Source organism: Erpetoichthys calabaricus, chromosome 12 (genome assembly GCF_900747795.2).
Source record: "Erpetoichthys calabaricus chromosome 12, fErpCal1.3, whole genome shotgun sequence".
NCBI lineage: Eukaryota > Metazoa > Chordata > Cladistia > Polypteriformes > Polypteridae > Erpetoichthys > Erpetoichthys calabaricus.
The window spans coordinates 53,176,522-53,195,624 of NC_041405.2; the positions used below are offsets into that span (position 1 = coordinate 53,176,522).

General features: G+C 42.4%; 1 protein-coding gene across 2 annotated transcripts in view; it reads left to right on the forward strand.

Annotated features, from left to right (window-relative positions):
- The first annotated feature begins 7,394 nt into the window (after positions 1-7,394).
- Positions 7,395-19,103, forward strand: part of ccnb3 (cyclin B3) — a 58,544-nt gene continuing 46,835 nt past the window's right edge. For both annotated transcript variants that reach the window (XM_051934507.1, XM_028815533.2), the window contains exon 1: positions 7,395-7,571. The gene's annotated coding sequence lies outside the window, so the exon portion shown is untranslated. The remainder of the gene's footprint in view (positions 7,572-19,103) is intronic.

Consider the following 19,103-nt stretch of genomic DNA (forward strand, 5'->3'; position numbering starts at 1 on the left):
CACAGGGACATCCGCAGGGCATGCTGGGACCTGTAGTCAGACCAGAGGCAGCCCCGTTTGGTTCTGTGGGGGCCACCAGTGGGAGCTTCTGAGATTCGCAATCCCTGCTTTTAGGGACTTCCATTTGACACAGAAATACTACCAGTAGGGCTATGCTCCAGCATCAGAAGTATTCTGAGGTCTGAGATAAAAGGAGTTGCTCTGCCTAATCTGGCAATTTAGAGTTGGGTGGAAGATGGACAAAGCTCTCCTGTGAGGAGTAGAGGAGAAAAGAGACCAAGAGAAAGAAGAAGAATTGTTTGTTGCTTTTCTGCAACAATATTAAGAATCCTTTGTTGAGATATCGGTGCTTAATAAATCTTTTATTCAAACTGGGACTTGTGACTGTGAGATTGCGTCTAGGATTTGGGGCAGTGTTATTCCCCCTAGTGGTCATATGGAGCAAAGACATTAGAAATGGGTGAATACAGTATATTAAAAAAAAAAAAAGTCCAGCATTACGGCTCAGTGATTAGTTTGCTGCCTTTGCAGTACCTGCTAACTTCATTCAGAGCCCAATCAGTGACTATGTGGAGTTTGTTTGTACTTGCTATGTTTGTATTGTTATGGTCTGTTGATCACACAGATAATTATTTTGTACTGTATATTCAATTATTGTTTTAACATCTTTGTAATTGTCTGCATTTAAATAATGTGTAACCAGGTGATGCAGAAAAAAAAAAAGTTGGCAGCCACACATAGAATTGTTAGTATAAAAGCAGCCTTACTTGGCTAGGTAGGGATGCAGTAAGAAGGAATTTGATGAGAGAAGGTTGTAAGGAAGAGTGTGAGAAGCCTTTCATTATTTTGCCAGAGCAACACAGGTACACTACCCTTATTATTGCCACGTTTAACTCCCTTAAGTCTAAAGAAAAATGTGCAATTACAGTATAAACAGTGCAATAAGGTATGGAATGTCTTTCATTAACCAGTGTTAATAAAGAGTGAGGAACCAAGTAGAGAAGGATACATGACACAGAACTGCAGGTCCCAGTAGTCGTAGTGCAGTCTAAGGTGTCTGCAACTGAACGATGATAGATGGTAGGGATGCTCCTTTGTCTTTCATTGGGATATAAATGCCAAAAAATATATGCAGAGTTATAATGGAGTGTGCAGGGAATTAGTATATGTTAGCATGTATTTATTGCTGTCTTCAAGTTGACTTTTAACATGACAGGTTTTAAATGTGAAATACTGTATTTTTCATTATTTTCTTGTGGGGAGAACTTTTACAATAGACATGTGGGCTCAGAGACATTGATCGGTGTGAGGGTGCCATTGCTCAGGAAACTCTCCCAAAGGTAGCTATCCTTTCGGAGACAACAGGGTCAGAATATACAGTCAGGATGCGGAGATTACAAGCGAAGAGCTGTATGTCTAATCTAAACAGGGAACTCCATTTGAAACAGTGGTCAGTCTGGCAGCTGACTTGAGATGGAACATCTTACACAACCATAAGCATCTTGCTGCACGCACACTGCTGGTTACAATAATATACTGGAAATAAAAAGCCACCAGGGTGATACACCTGTGGCAGTTATATCAGTTTAATCCTGTTGGAACAGCCCTGTGTAATGTGGGTTTTCCTCCTACATCTTAAAATATGGAAATGAGACTGCTTGGTCACTCCAAAATGGCACAGTGTGTGCATAGCTGTGGATGTGTATCTGATGACCTGAACAGAGCTGATTTCTAGCTTTGTACCCTACGGTGCCAGGATGGACTCCAGTCCCTTTCAACCCTAAACATGGATTAATATAATTGAGAAACAAGAAGAATCAAAACAAATTGTTACTTAGATAATTTAAAAAACATAATTTAGTCCATATCAGTAGGTCCAGAAAGAACAAGAAATAACCATGAAGGCAATGTGCTGTGGTGGCTAAATTATTGAACTCAAACCATCCATTCATCATCTCTACAGCTGCTTTTAACATTACAAGGATGTCAGACAAAATATACTGCAGCATACAGAAGAAACTAAAGACAAATAAAAGATGAGAATTACAGTGAACTGTAGTAATGGATGAAAAGTATAAACAGCAGTGAGCCATAAACTGCAGTCTCCATTTCAGACTGCTGCAAATGACTGGAAAATGTTGTTTTCAACCACTAGTTATTTCAATGCTGCTTGATGGTTCCTTACTAAACTTTTAAATATCATTTAAAAGTGGCTGTGCAGATAACCTGTGGTGCAAAGGTTGTTACTGATAGGTTTATTACATCCCAAAGAGGTGCATTTGAAATGGGTGGCTTTATGAGTTCCAGTGTAGGAGGATGAGTAAGTATGTCCTGTGATGGGCTTAGGCCCTTCACAGAGTTCCTCCTTGCCTGCACCCAATCCTGCCAGAACAGGTGTGATCTTCTCTATACAGGACTAATAATTTCACTAAAATTCAGATTATTACTCTGTTTCATACACTGTTTATTAACCATTTTAAAACTGCATTTCAATGTGTAATTCACACATCCAAATTTTGAAAAGGACATTCCTAGTACAGGTCCATTTACTAGGTGGCTGTCTCACCAGGAACTGGAGCAAGGCAGGACCGAGTCCTGGGGGGAATGCAGGTTCATTACAGACAAATGCAATGAACCAATATGTTAAACAAAGAAATGTTATTTACATATGATGTTAACATACATATTAATTTGTATTTTATTTAACTATATCTACCAGAAGTATAAAGAATTAACAGAATCTATCATTTTCTAACTCAGTTATCCAGTTTAGGGTCAAGAGTTACCAGTGCCTACTGTGGCAGTATTGACCATAAGGCAGAAACCTAACCTAGAAGGAATGCCTGCCCTTTATGGCGCCCCCACATGTTTTCACTCACACCAGCAAATTGGATTTGCCAAATATCCCATTCCATTAATGTTATTTTCATGAATAACATATATAGATGAGGGGTTGTTCTGTGGCTTACTGTATATATTTACTTGTAACCTACATAACTAAATGAATTTGCTATTACAGGATAATAATGATCATCTTGACTCATTTTTCCACAAGTTGAAAAATAATCTTGGGTACCCATCAGCAAAGAGTACATTCCTCTCTGGGATTCCTTCAATGAGTAAAGACTTAGAAAGCCAGTCTTCATATATAATACACTACTGTGGCTGTTCATTTGTCTGTCCAGAATTTTAAATCACCTGTAGCTTGCAACTGTGGTGGGTTGGCACCCTGCCTGGGATTGGTTCCTGCCTTGTGCCCTGTGATGGCTGGGATTGGCTCCAGCAGACCCCCGTGACCCTGTGTTTGGATTCAGCGGGTTGGAAAATGGATGGATGTAGCTTGCAAACCGTTTGACCTATTGACCTGAAATTTGGTACAAATCTACTACATGAAGTCTACTATCCACTTTCGGGGTGATGATTGACCTCCAAGGTTATTCCTCTTTTTATTTTTATTTTATTTTATTGTAGAATCATTGTTGTTTTCATCCCTACCACCTTCACTGTTACTTCTCCTACCTCTTCATATCTTAAATCATTCTAGAGGCAGATTGAAGACTTAAGCGTCAACATAAGTGAAAAATTAACGAAAACGTACTAAGCAATTGCAACACAAACACTGACTGAATCTGTTTTAACATGAAAAGATACCGACAAAAGAAGAGAAAAAGCGGGTCGCTAGGGTGGAGAAAAGAAGATCTGCTCAGGAAGCAGCAAGTACATCAACCTCTGAACTATGAATGCTCAAGTCAAGTGTATTCACTTCACGTTATTGGGCAGTGTGCCGTTGCTGGTTGAATAATAATTAATAGATGTCAAGCAATCATATATTTCATACTGCATAGCATATTTCAAAGCAAGCACCATACTAGTATCCGTTATTAAAGAAAACATAATGTAGCTTTACTGATTCTGGAAATCACTGTATTGTGAAATGGAAACTACTCATATAATTTTTTTATTTTTATGAGATATTCTAAATGTGTTTACTTACTTACTGAATTGTAATTAGTTTTAATTTTTACAAAATGTACTTGAATGAAAATAGCTACACTATACTTTACAACATACATATTGGAGCTCCTGCTGCAATTCTTTATGTTATACTGTACATTTACTATCTTGTTAAATCAAAATTCATCATTACTTTTCACAAAGAAACAGCACATATTCACTCATTAACTTATGATTAAAGGAAGTGATGCATGCAGCTGCAATTTGCATCAGGTTTATCAAATAGTGTGCAATTAGTTAGAAAATCATTAGAGAGTGGTTTTGTGGGCCCAGTCTAAAATAAAGGGAGGAAATCTTGTTGAAATTTGACTTTAGACATAAAGTGAATGTTAACACTTCACCCAAGATAAACCTTTGAGATATCTCCCAAAGACTGTTAATAAGACTGTTTCCTTGAGAGACTACAAAGATGTTTCAAAGGAAATTCAGGCAGCAGTAGTAGTATTGTTACATGTACAGAATGCAGTAAACTTTTTACCTGTATGTCCTACCAACATGAAACACATTACAACTTTATAGCGCCATAACAAGGAAAATTCATCCATTCTCCAACCCACTATATCCTAACTACAGGGTCATGGGGGTCTGCTGGAGCCAATCCTAGCCAACACAGGGCACAATGCAGGAAACGAATCCCGGGCAGGGTGCCAGCCCACCGCAGGACGCGCACACACAAACACACACCACGGACAATTTAATATCGCCAATGCACATAACCTGCATGTCTTTAGACCGTGGGAGGAAACCCACACAGACACGGGGAGAACATGCAAACTTCACGCAGGGAGGGCCCGGGAAGCAAACCCGGGTCTCCTAACTGCGAGGCAGCAGTGCTACCCATTGCGCCACCGTGCCGCCCATAATAAGGAAAATAAATAATACAATTTTTTGAATAGACAATATCAAATACTCAGATAAATGCTCACTCATATAGAAAATTACTGTATCAAAAAGGGCAAATGCAAAGAAAAGCAAATAAGTTCATCGTTCGTAGTGAAGAACAATTTACAAAGAATTTCAGAATTTTTCATGTCACATACTCAATGAAGGATTTTCAATTTAGACTATGAGAATTGCAGGTTAACTTCAGACCATCTAAAACTGTCTCTTTCCAAAATTAACCTCATTGTTTATTGGCCAACTGGCAGAAATTAATGAAAAGACACTGATTTTCATGACATTTGGTGTTGTGGTTGCTTTTCGTTTGTCTGTCTGGAGCACAATGTTCAAAAATCTTTTTGTTTATTCTAAACTATTTTAAGTGGACATGTAAAATTTTTGAGACCTCCCATATAAGGTCTGAGGTGGTAAAAGCCAGGGGGATGAAAAAGCATATAGGAGTCAGGTGGAAAACTGAAATGAAATGCTTTCAGCCAACAAATTATTCACCAGAAGTATGTTAAGAAATGCTACTGGGGATCCCTTATACCAACAGGAATACAGTATGTCTGCATAATGCTTCACTGGGACTAGGAAGTCAAAAGTTTTTCTTTCTTTTTAGTCATTCTGGTGTGTGTTCAGACAATAGAGTGTATTGTAAAAAGCCAAATGTACCCCTGGGGCCAAATAAAGTTCTGCCTATGTTACCGACCTAAGGCCTAGGGGAACCTGGGCCAGGTACAAGCCACTGTTGCTACAGGGTGTAGCCACTGCGATATGGTGAAAAAGCATAAAAGAAACAGGCAGCCATCACAAGTCTCAGACCATACTTCTCTTCTTTTTTGTTCTCCTTTACCCAGAAATATATAAATGTTTCAGTTTCTGCATAGATCAACATGGCAATCAGTGAAACAATGGTGCAAGCCAATTTCCTCTACATAACAAATAGTGTAAACACATATACTTTGAGCACTTGATTAAAACCAATGTCTCCAGAACTTGTTAATTTTCAAAGGAAGCAGACAGTTCTGTATCCCCACATTGTGTGTAGATAGATAGATAGATAGATAGATAGATAGATAGATAGATAGATAGATAGAATTCTTTATTTTCATTATGCATACACATAACATTTTTCAAGGCAGAATACTTAAATACACAATACACTATAAATAATAAAATAAACATAAAAAGTATAAAAGACAGCAGCAATAAGACATCATCAAGTCCAGACTTTTCCTGAGGTACTATACCTGCAGAGACCAGTGATCTGTGTGCGTGGGTCTGCAGGGGAGGAATACGAGTGTGTGTGTTTGATTACGAGGGAAAGTGCGTGTGCATGTCTACAGGGGGGCAGGTTAGGGGTAGATTTATGAGTGTGTATCAGCAGGTCATATGAGACACTAAATCAAAGCAGTCTGACTATTCAAAGCAGGTGACTCTTTAGCAAGACATGTAAATATTTATGTCCTGTAGATAGCCATCAACAATAACCTGTAGCTGAATTTTCCAGAAATTCTGCCTTTTCTTTAAAACACTGGTTTATAGCCCATTACACCTATCTATGCATGGAAGGAAATAGCCTTGAATGGGAGAAGTGCTAATCAATTGGAGGGTACGCAGAAATATCCGTACTAGTCCAGTTTAGAGTCACTGATGTGCATATTTTTGGGTTGTGATGGAAATCTGTATTTCAGTTAAAAACACTCCATGAAACAAGTACAGCATATAAGGTCTATGCAATGTGATTAGACCATGATTCAAATCCAGGGATGCAAAACAACAATAACCAGGAATTAATAGCTCTACATCAAAGTGAAAAATTAAAAGTGTTCTTTCATGTGTTGGCAGTCCTGATTTATAATTCAACCATATGTTGCATGTAAGATTTAATTTCATGGACAGCTCTTTTTAAATACTGTACAAGGACCTTAACAACAGTGCTCTGTATCATTTAATCTCTCCATCCAACAGTACTGAACACGCTCAATACCGTTCCGATTGCGGGGTTGGATCCTATCTACTGCGCATGAATTTGCCTTGGACAGGGCACTGGTCCATCACAACAGAGAACGGTGTTAGTCCAAAGATATAGCTATTATTCAGCTTCATTCTAGGATTTACCTGTTTATTTCAAGTCTCACTGAATCACGGAGTGAGCGAGCTGAAGCGTAACACCCCAAATGTCTCGTCAGGGCAATTTGTAAAAGGTTAATATTAAGAATTTTACTTCGCAATAGAAATCCTGCAACTTTGACAACTGCTGCGCGACGATACCTAAAGTTCACCATTATTCGACGTCACCAACGCCCTCACTCCACCCACCTCATCGGGTAGCATGTTTACACGCCTGTAGTGTCATTTGTAGCCATTTCTGTTGTGATCCTGATCTCGGTCTTATTGGTTAATGCAACATTTTGAAATTTCAAAGAGCCACGCCCATAGCAACGGCATTCTAGCAACGCTCTGATTGGACCACAGCTAGCGGTTGTTGACCAATCACAATGAAGAAACAAAATCCAGTACTCCGGCAGCAATATTCGAATCGTAGAAGGGTTAGGTATTTCTATATTCTGTGCTAAGCAAGCGTTTAAAGGGATATTTACGTTATTATAGTCGATGCGAAAGAGCTAAACGTTCGGTCAAGAATATTGTTTGGGTGAACGCTAAGACTCAAGGTAAGAACATTATTTCTGCTCCTTGGATTGTATACCATACTTTCTCACTAGATGTCTACTTCTAAGTCTCTTTTAAATCTGCACCTAAATTAGGAAGGTATCTCTTTTAAATCTGCACCTAAGTTAGGAAGGTATTATTTTAACAACTTCTTGGATGTTCCGTCTGAGCTCGTGGTGTCGTATTATTAAAGTTGCTATTATTTCGTTGCAGATTTCCCAAAAGTTTCAATTTGCACGTTGTTTTTTATTGTGTGCATAAGTTTTTAGTAATCTGTCCGCTAGTGCTGAAAGATTGGCTTTTTAAATAAATTAATTTGTGTAAAAGTTTTTAATTGTCTGTCCGCTAATGCTGAATGATTGGCTCTTTAAATAAACACCGGGGGGCTGACGCCTAAGAAGGGGGCATTTAATGCTATTTCTTCTTATGCAAGAACAGGCGTGAACGGCTCATAATGGCTTCATCTCAGTTGTTGTAGTGAACTGTTCAAATGTTGATATAAAAGCTTAATGAGTAATCATATAGTGAAGATGATTCGTCTTGGGTTTGAAAAATTCAGTGTTGGAAGACCCACGCCCCTCCGTATTGTCGGCATTTTTAGCGACGTGCAGTACTCGCATCCCATTGAAATTAACCCGACCCAAAGAAACTAAACGCCAAGTATGAATCTATTGTCTATTGCCGAAGGAATTTGCCAGTGACACTATAACTTTCTCAAATATAGACCGACCATTATTTAAACAAGAATTTAATACGCTTACATTTTCATTTCCAAAAGCTGGAATTCAAAGAGGTTATTGTGCCTGTTATTTCACGTTTCTTAGGTATTGTGCATCAGTTTCGGGGGCTTAACAAAATAGTCTTGTCAAGGTATAACTGGAATGCCGTTTCAGCATACTTGCTACACTGTTTTGGTTGTGAAGCATTTTGAAATATGATTAGGACGCTATAACTGATGTAGATGGTAGAAGCATGGCATACTGGTCAAGGCAACCTGTGTATATTATACGTGCTGCAAAGTGACACTGTGAGTAGCAATGATGCTTCAGAGGTATATATGCCTGTAGTCCTTGTGGTGTTGGCACATCCTCCCAGTATTTCTTTGGGTTTACTTCCATGTACTTCAGTTTTCCTCCCATATCCTCTAAGACTTGCTGGCTTTATGTAGTGTTTTCCATTAAAAGCATTCTTTAGATCGCACTTTTCCATATAAATACTATCCATGGGGATCACTGTTCCAGAATTCTAATGTTCTTATCCTGAATGGCGATAAGCCTTTGTTTATTAAATTAGCATTTTGTATTTTTGATTTTAGCCAGTAATCCAGCGGTGTTATTTTCAAATCATTGTGATCTAAAGACCAGCATGATGGTAAGGACAATGTGACATGACTATTATTTCCAGATATGTAGAGGAGGAGTAGATATGGCTTTTAGAAATGTTATTTGTGTGACGGAAAGAAACTGTGACACTAATTGTATAGTTTGTTGTCTTTCGACTTCACGATTGTCACTGATGGAAGTGGGATAATTTTCCTGGGTCAATGAAAAGGAACAATTTTAATCTGAACAGAAGATGCTATTAGAAGCATATCATTTTGCCAGTATTGACCTGTACAAAGCAATACTTACCCAGGATTGTTCTTTCTGTGAAGTTGACATCATCATTAACTCGCATATGAATGGAACATAAAGGCATTCCAATGAATCGGGTGTTCTAATGGTAATGAGCTGCTAAGCCAGAGAAATAGAGGAAACTGGCAGAAGTCCATGGATCTCCACCAGCTTGGTTTTACAGTGGAACAAGAAAACATCTCTGTATGCTCTACTCTTATGCTACAGTTAGTACTAGTTATTAAAAGTACTGTTGTTCATCATTTTTATAATTAAATCTTTTCACTTGCGCATTCATGTGAATTTCTGGACAGACTATTGGGAGAAAAATTAGGTCGCTGTTAATTTACTTGAATTTTTTTTTTTTTTAATGAAAATAAAGATCAAATGAAACATATTAAATGTATCAATTTTTTTTCTGAATGCAAATTGACTACAAAAATGGCATTTCTGGGTAAACAGGTAATATTGTTTTTTTTTGTTTTTTTTTATATAATTGACTAAATTTAAAGGAAATAATTACCTAATTGTCTGATTTGCCAGTTCTTTGGGCTTTCACGTGGAATTTCCAATTTGCATGCTTGTACTTGCCACAATATAGCATGCGAGTGCAGCTAATGTAGGATACGTTTTAAGGAAGAGACATTCTTATCTGTAGTTCACATACATGATAATCACCTATTTCAGCTGCATATTTGAATCAAGTGTCAAAAATAAGTTACTTTAATAGTTCAATATCTACACTTAATTTTGATTGTGTATATTTTGAATGTAGCAGGTCCTCGGCGAGCAACTTTTAACACAGACGGGCTTTGAAGGGGGTTTTAAAAAAGAGAACATTGTAAGCAAGTGTTGAGTGCACAGGCAAATAGGAGGCATCACATGATAGGACTCACTACATCATAAATGCATTTTAAGAGTCTAATCCCAAACAATGCATTATAAAAGTGTTAAATTTCTTTCCTGTTTGCAGCAGCTTCCAGAAAAAATGTATTCAAAAATGTTGAACCTACATCACCTGATACTTTTTAGAGATTTAATTACCACAATGAAGAGAATCGTTCTTAATTTGGAGATATTTTGTTTTCAAAAGTGTATTGTGCAAATTGCAAAACTATTGCACAGAAATATTATTTATATAGTCATTTAAAAGTCAACCACGTAGTCCAGTGTGAAGTGTAAATAAAAGCTAAGCAAGTAGCCTCAAGTCCCAATAACCTTGGGCCATAACAAGGATAACCTTTGCCTGTTTATGCTATAATGCTGGTCCATCTCCATCAGACTGTCCATAGTTTGATTTATCAATAGACAAGTCTCCAATTAATTCTTGTAATTCTTTTTCTGAAGTTACATAGCTTTTACTTTATTCCAAATATCGGCCAAAAATTAAAACGGATCTGAAAGAAATGGTGCTTTATGCAACCACAACTGATTTGTGATTGAGTAGAAATATGGAAGCATGCCCTATCATAATAGTTCATTATATCGATGAGGAATATATTCTGAAATGCATATGCTTACAATGCTGCCTTTTTAAATTAATGCACCTTTTATTAAAATACTTTTCTCAACAAAAGGAATGCAACTGCTCAAGGACTGTCTGGTAGCAACACATGACAATGAACTTGAGCTTGCTATATAGTCATGATGGTACATGTACAACAAAACTGTTAGGCTGTGTTTAAGTAAATTTCTTAATCTTGAATTACTTTTAGATTTTATCTGCTTTGATTTTGCATACACATTCTATACTTGATTCCTAATACAGCAGAACCCCAAATAAACATTTTCATGTTTAACATTATTCCCATATTTTGCATTTTTGAATTGTGATGACTGGTTTTTCACAAATGTAACATTTTTAAAAATAGGATGAATGTTGTATTAATATTTGTAAAGTTTAAGTATATTAGTTATTTACTGTATTAAACAGTCACATAAATTTTGTGTTTCTTATCCTCATTGTAAAACATTATTAAACACTACATTTTAAAATTTTCAACTACTCCAGCACTTCACATTTTCATATTAACAATGTTTTAATTAGTTCTTTGCAACATGGAGGTTGTACTGTATTGTGTGTAAATAGAATACTGTATGTGCAGTTGGCAGGACTAGGTTCATATTTTATTGTATAGTTCATTAAGTTATTGCAATCATAAAATTAATAATACAGTTATTACCTTTGGTTATGTACCTCCTAGATTAATCAAAAATGGTATTATTGCCAGTTTCACCCCTATCATTTTAAGTTCAACTCTTAAGTCACTAGGCCAACATTCTTACAAGCACTGAGACCCCTCAAGATACACCATTCAAAATAGATGTGTTTAATTTTTGCTTCATGTTCAGTGTTAAAAATATTTTCCTCCAATCACCACTGATGAATAACCCATCCATCCATCCATCCATCCATCCATTGTCTCCCGCTTATCCGAGGTCGGGTCGCGGGGGCAGCAGCTTGAGCAGAGATGCCCAGACTTCCCTCTCCCCGGCCACTTCTTCTAGCTCTTCCGGGAGAATCCCAAGGCGTTCCCAGGCCAGTCGAGAGACATAGTCCCTCCAGCGTGTCCTGGGTCTTCCCCGGGGCCTCCTCCCGGTTGGACGTGCCCGGAACACCTCACCAGGGAGGCGTCCAGGAGGCATCCTGATCAGATGCCCGAGCCACCTCATCTGACTCCTCTCGATGCGGAGGAGCAGCGGCTCTACTCTGAGCCCCTCCCGGATGACTGAGCTTCTCACCCTATCTTTAAGGGAAAGCCCAGACACCCTGCGGAGGAAACTCATTTCAGCCGCTTGTATTCGCGATCTCGTTCTTTCGGTCACTACCCATAGCTCATGACCATAGGTGAGGGTAGGAACATAGATCGACTGGTAAATTGAGAGCTTCGCCTTGCGGCTCAGCTCCTTTTTCACCACGACAGACCGGTGCAGAGCCCGCATTACTGCGGATGCCGCACCGATCCGCCTGTCGATCTCGCGCTCCATTCTTCCCTCACTCGTGAACAAGACCCCGAGATACTTGAACTCCTCCCCTTGGGGCAGGATCTCGCTACCAACCCTGAGAGGGCACTCCACCCTTTTCCGGCTGAGGACCGTGGTCTCGGATTTGGAGGTGCTGATTCTCATCCCAGCCGCTTCACACTCGGCTGCGAACCGATCCAGAGAGAGCTGAAGATCACGGCCTGATGAAGCAAACAGGACAACATCATCTGCAAAAAGCAGTGACCCAATCCTGAGCCCACCAAACCGGACCCCCTCAACGCCCTGGCTGCGCCTAGAAATTCTGTCCATAAAAGTTATGAACAGAATCGGTGACAAAGGGCAGCCCTGGCGGAGTCCAACTCTCACTGGAAACGGGTTCGACTTACTGCCGGCAATGCGGACCAGGCTCTGGCAACGATCGTACAGGGACCGAACAGCCCTTATCAGGGGGGCCGGTACCCCATACTCTCGGAGTACCCCCCACAGGATTCCCCGAGGGACACGGTCGAATGCCTTTTCCAAGTCCACAAAACACATGTAGACTGGTTGGGCAAACTCCCATGCACCCTCTAGGACCCTGCTAAGGGCATAGAGCTGGTCCACTGTTCCGCGACCAGGACGAAAACCACACTGTTCCTCCTGAATCCGAGGCTCGACTATCCGACGGACCCTCCTCTCCAGAACCCCCGAATAGACTTTTCCAGGGAGGCTGAGGAGTGTGATCCCTCTGTAGTTGGAACACACCCTCCGGTCCCCCTTCTTAAAGAGGGGGACCACCACCCCGGTCTGCCAATCCAGAGGCACTGTCCCTGATGTCCATGCGATGTTGCAGAGGCGTGTCAACCAAGACAGTCCTACAACATCCAGAGCCTTGAGGAACTCCGGGCGTATCTCATCCACCCCCGGGGCCCTGCCACCAAGGAGTTTTTTGACCACCTCGGTGACCTCAGTCCCAGAAATGGGGGAGCCCACCTCAGAGTCCCCAGGCTCTGGTTCCTCATTGGAAGGCATGTTAATGGGATTGAGGAGGTCTTCGAAGTACTCCCCCCACCGACCCACAACGTCCCAAGTCGAGGTCAGCAGCGCACCATCCCCACCATATACAGTGTTGACACTGCACTGCTTCCCCTTCCTGAGACGCCGGATAGTGGACCAGAATCTCCTCGAAGCCGTCCGAAAGTCGTTCTCCATGGCCTCCCCAAACTCCTCCCACGCCCGAGTTTTTGCCTCAGCAACCACCAAAGCAGCATTCCGCTTGGCCTGCCGGTACCTATCAGCTGCCTCCAGGGTCCCACAGGACAAAAGGGTCCTGTAGGACTCCTTCTTCAGCTTGACGGCATCCTTCACCGCCGGTGTCCACCAACGGGTTCGGGGATTGCCGCCACGACAGGCACCGACCACCTTACGGCCACAGCTCCGGTCAGCTGCCTCAACAATAGAGGCACGGAACATGGCCCATTCGGACTCAATGTCCCCCACCTCCCTCGGGATGTGGTTGAAGTTCTGCCGGAGGTGGGAGTTGAAGCTACTTCTGGCAGGGGGCTCTGCCAGACGTTCCCAGCAGACCCTCACAACACGTTTGGGCCTACCACGCCTGACCGGCATCCTCCCCCACCATCGAAGCCAACTCACCACCAGGTGGTGATCAGTTGACAGCTCCGCCCCTCTCTTCACCCGAGTGTCCAAGACATGTGGCCGCAAGTCCGACGACACGACCACAAAGTCGATCATCGAACTCAGGCCTAGGGTGTCCTGATGCCAAGTGCACATATGAACACCCCTATGCTTGAACATGGTGTTCGTTATGGACAATCCGTGACGAGCACAGAAGTCCAATAACAAAAAACCGCTCGGGTTCAGATCGGGGGGGCCATTCCTCCCAATCACGCCCTTCCAGGTCTCACTGTCATTGCCCACGTGAGCATTGAAGTCTCCTAGCATAACGAGGGAGTCCCCAGAAGGTATGCCCTCTAGCACACCCTCCAGGGACTCCAAAAAGGGTGGGTACTCCGAACTGCTGTTCGGTGCATACGCACAAACAACAGTTAGGACCCGTCCCCCCACCCGAAGGCGAAGGGAGGCTACCCTCTCGTCCACCGGGGTAAACCCCAATGTACAGGCTCCAAGTGGGGGGGCAATAAGTATACCCACACCTGCTCGGCGCCTCTCACCGGGGGCAACTCCAGAGTGGTACAGAGTCCAGCCCCTCTCAAGGAGATTGGTTCCAGAGTCCAAGCTGTGCGTCGAGGTGAGTCCGACTATATCTAGCCGGAACCTCTCAACTTCGCGCACTAGCTCAGGCTCCTTCCCCTTCAGAGAGGTGACATTCCACGTCCCAAGAGCCAGCTTCTGTAGCCGAGGATCGGACCGCCAAGGTCCCCGCCTTCGGCCACCACCCAACTCACACTGCACCCGACCTCCTTGGCCCCTCCCATAGGTGGTGAGCCCATGGGAAGCTGATGAATAACTCATAATTAAATTTGCTGACCACAGGAGACCTTTGTGCATTCTATGTAGGATGCATATTTTTTCACTTCTGGCAAGAAACAAAATGTATTTTCGTTCTGTTGACCTCTTTATTTTAAGGGCTCCCCTTTTCCACAAGTGCAATGCCCACCAGAGACTGTAGTTTATTTAACCTGACTGGACATTAAATATGTCTTTTCTGTTATCTTTGTATTGAAAATTCACTTCTGATTTGTTATATCCCAAAATATATATTTATTTAAATTGTATTATTACTTAATATAAACTTGGAATATACAAACCACTTAATGACTTAAAACACTGTGGTTTGGCATCCATCCCACTGCTGTTGCTTACTTTAATGGGGAGCTGCTGAGCCACTTTCATCTGTGAATTTTGTAGAAATGGTTAACTCTGCCTCCTAAAGATAGATAGATAGATAGATAGATAGATACTTTATTAATCCCAATGGGAAATTCACATTCTTCAGCAGCAGCATACTGATACAATAAATAATATTAAATTAAAGAATGATAACAGTGCAGGTGAAAAACAGACAATAACTATGTATAATGTTGAATGTTAACGTTTACCTCTCTGGGTGGAATTAAAGAGTCGCATAGTTTGGGGGAGAAACGATCTCCTCAATCTGTCAGTGGAGCAGGACAGTGACAGCAGTCTGTCGCTGAAGCTGCTCTTCTGTCTGGAGATGATACTATTAAGTGGATGCAGTGGATTCTCCATAATTGATAGGAGCCTGCTGAGGGCCCTTTGCTCTGCCACAGATGTTAAACTGTCCAGCTCCATGCCAACAATAGAGCTTGCCTTCCTCACCAGTTTGTCCAGACGTGAGGCGTCTTTCCTCTTAATGCTGCCTCCCCAGCACACCACTGCGTAGAAGAGGGCGCTCGCCACAACTGTCTGATAGAACATCTGCAGCATCTTATTGCAGATGTTGAAGGACGCCAGCCTTCTAAGGTAGTATAACCGGCTCTGTCCTTTCTTGCACAGCGCATCAGTATTGGCAGTCCAGTCTAATTTATCATCCAGCTGCACTCCCAGATATTTATAGGTCTGCATCATCTGCACACAGTCATCTCTGATGATCACTGGGTCCATGAGGGGTCTGGGCCTCCTAAAATCCACCACCAGTTCTTTGGTTTTGCTGGTGTTCAGGTGTAGGTGGTTTGAGTCGCACCATTTAACAAAGTCATTGATTAGGTCCCTATACTCCTCCTCCAGCCCATTCCTGATGCAGCCCATGATAGCAGTGTCATCAGCGAACTTTTGCACATGGCAGGACTCCGAGTTGTATTGGAAGTCCAATGTATATAGGCTGAACAGGACCGGAGAAAGTACAGTCCCCTGTGGCGCTCCTGTGTTGCTGACCACAATGTCAGACGTGCAGTTCCCAAGACGCATTTACTGAGGTCTGTCTTTAAGATAGTCCACGATCCATGCCACTAGGTATGAATCTAATCCCATCTCTGTCAGCTTGTCCCTAAGGAGCAGAGGTTGGATTGTGTTGAAGGCGCTAGAGAAGTCTAGAAACATAATTCTTACAGCACCACTAACTCTGTCCAAGTGAGAGAGGGATCGGTGTAGCATATAGATGATGGCATCCTCTGCTCCCACCTTCTCCTGATATGCAAACTGCAGAGGGTCGAGGGCGTGTTGAACCTGTGGCCTAAGGTGGTGAAGCAGCAGCCTCTCCATGGTCTTCATCACATGTGATGTCAGAGCAACAGACCGAAAGTCATTCAGCTCACTAGGACGTGATACCTTTGGGATTGGGGTGATACAAGATGTTTTCCAAAGCCTCGGGACTTTCCCCTGTTCCAGGCTCAGGTTGAAGATGCGCTGTAGAGGGCCCCCCAGCTCCGATGCACAGACCTTCAGCAGTCGTGGCGATACTCCATCTGGACCCGCTGCTTTGCTGGCACGAAGTCTCCTCAGCTCTTTGCTCACTTGCGCTGTTGTAATTATGGGTGGGGATGTCTTTCCTATGCTGGTATCAGCAGAAGGATGTGTGGAGGGTGCAATACTCCGAGGTGAGAGTGGGTTAGGGTGGTCAAACCTGTTAAAGAAGTTGTTCATTTGGTTTGCTCTCTTCACGTCTCTCTCGATGGTGGTACCCTGCTTCGAGCTGCAGCCAGTGATGATCTTCATCCCATCCCACACTTCCTTCATGCTGTTATTCTGCAACTTCTGCTCCAGCTTTCTCCTGTACTGCTCCTTCGCCGCCCTGAGCTGGACTCGGAGTTCCTTCTGCACACGCTTGAGCTCATGCTGATCACCGTTTTTAAAAGCCCTTTTCTTCTGGTTCAAAAGGCCCTTGATGTCACTTGTAATCCATGGCTTGTTGTTAGCATAGCAGCGTACAGTTCTTACTGGAACTACAATGTCCATACAGAAGTTGATGTAGTCAGTAGTGCAGTCAACAACTTCCTCAATGTTCTCATTATGAGATCCCTGCAGGATATCCCAGTCTGTAGTTCCAAAAAGTTCTCTCAGAGTATTCTCAGCCTCCGGGGTCCACTTCCTGAATGATCGTGTGGTTACAGGTAGGACTCTCACTTTTGGTTTATAGTGAGGCTGAAGCAGAACCAGGTTATGATCTGCTTTCCCAAGCGCAGGCAGCGGGGGTGGCGCTGTATGCGTCTTTAACGTTTGCATACAGTAAATCAATAGTCTTATTTCCCCGGGTGTTACAGTCCACATACTGGGAGAATGCAGGTAATGTTTTGTCCAGCGTCACATGGTTAAAGTCTCCAGCGATTAGCACAAGCGCCTCAGGGTGCTGCGTTTGTAACTTAGCAACAGCAGAATGGATGATGTCACTCGCTGACTCCTCGTCCGCCCGAGGAGGAATATACACGATGACAACAATGACATGTCCAAACTCTCTGGGCAAGTAGTAGGGACGTAAACTTACGGCCAACAGTTCGATATCCCTGCAGCAAGTGGAGATTTTGACGTTAATGTGTCCAGAGTTACACCACCATGTATTAACATAGAGAGCGAGTCCTACTCCTTTGTGCTTCCCACAGGTACTTGCATCTCTGTCCGCTCTAACTGTGCTAAACCCGGGTAGCTCCACGTTGGCATCTGGGATGGTGTTATTTAGCCAGGTTTCGCAAAAACACAACAAACTGCATTCTCTGTAGGTCCTGACATTTTTCACCAGCGCAGCCAGTTCGTCGATCTTATTTGAGATTGAGTTTACATTCCCCAGAATCACAGAAGGCACCGAAGGCTTGAAACGCCACTTTCTCGCAAGCCGCTTCATTTTTAGCTTAGTGCCGGCTCTGCTGCCACGATACCGCCTTCTTACCTCGTCAGGTAAATAGGGAACCACACCGGCACTGGCATTTGTTCTCAGCGCTCGAAGTTGAGTACTTGAATATGCGAGTCTCGGCGTGTAAAAATCCATGCCCACGTTGTAAAAGTAAGTGTGTCCAGGGAACGAATCCACATAAAATAAAGTAATAGGAGTGATCAATAAATAAAAATAGAAAAATAAAAGTAGAAAAGTACACATACACATACAGTCATACACGGAGCTGCTGAAAAGGCTGCCACTCACGGCGGCGCCGGATGAAAAAAAAAAATACCACTAGACAAACATTGGATGAGAGTAGAACTCCCAGTCACACAAAGTAAAACAAGAAAGTGGCAGAACTTTGCCCCATTCACTTTGATCACACGTACTACCCACACTGCTCTGGCATGTTATGCTTTTATGTGTACACTTTAGTGGGAAACTCTTGTCTACCCACTTTTAACTGTAAAAGTGCTACTTCACTTGGGAAAACTAAAGATGCCTGGTAGGTCAGCACTAGGGGGCTTCGCTCGCCAACCCCCGTGTTTGGTTTTCCGGATACACACTTTTAAGATTGTTTTTCTTTGAATTGTTGTTATTTCATTAGTTTCACTTTTATTTCAGAACTTCTGTAAAAACAATATTTGTAATCTTGCGAGTCCCAATATGCTGAATCATCATTTTAATAAGGTCAGGATAGGTTTCTCTGTTTGGAATTTCAGCACAGACAAAACGATCTACATCATCAGCAGTTAATAATATTTTTTTACAAAGTAAAAAAGTAAGTAGAGTTGTGCATTGGACTCCTGTCTGTAAAGTCGTGCTATTCTACTCTCACAGTTTCAAAAGTACATGGGGTCACCAAGGTGATACCCCAGCTTTTGTGCCTGCTTTGCTTCCGCAGTTTCAGACGCGTGTTGTAGGCGTCTATGTACATTGTATTTGTCCATGCGGAGCTGTTTGGTTTTGGAGCCGAGACAGTTTTGCTTCCGCGGTTTCAGAGGCGCGTTGTAGGCGCCCACGCCTATTGTTTTTATCCATGCGGGCTCGCTTTTGTAGCTCCGTTAGCTGAGCTGGATCGTTTTGGAGCCGTGACCGCGACTCCATTAGTTATCCGTTGTCTACCGTTAGTAATATGGATAATTGCA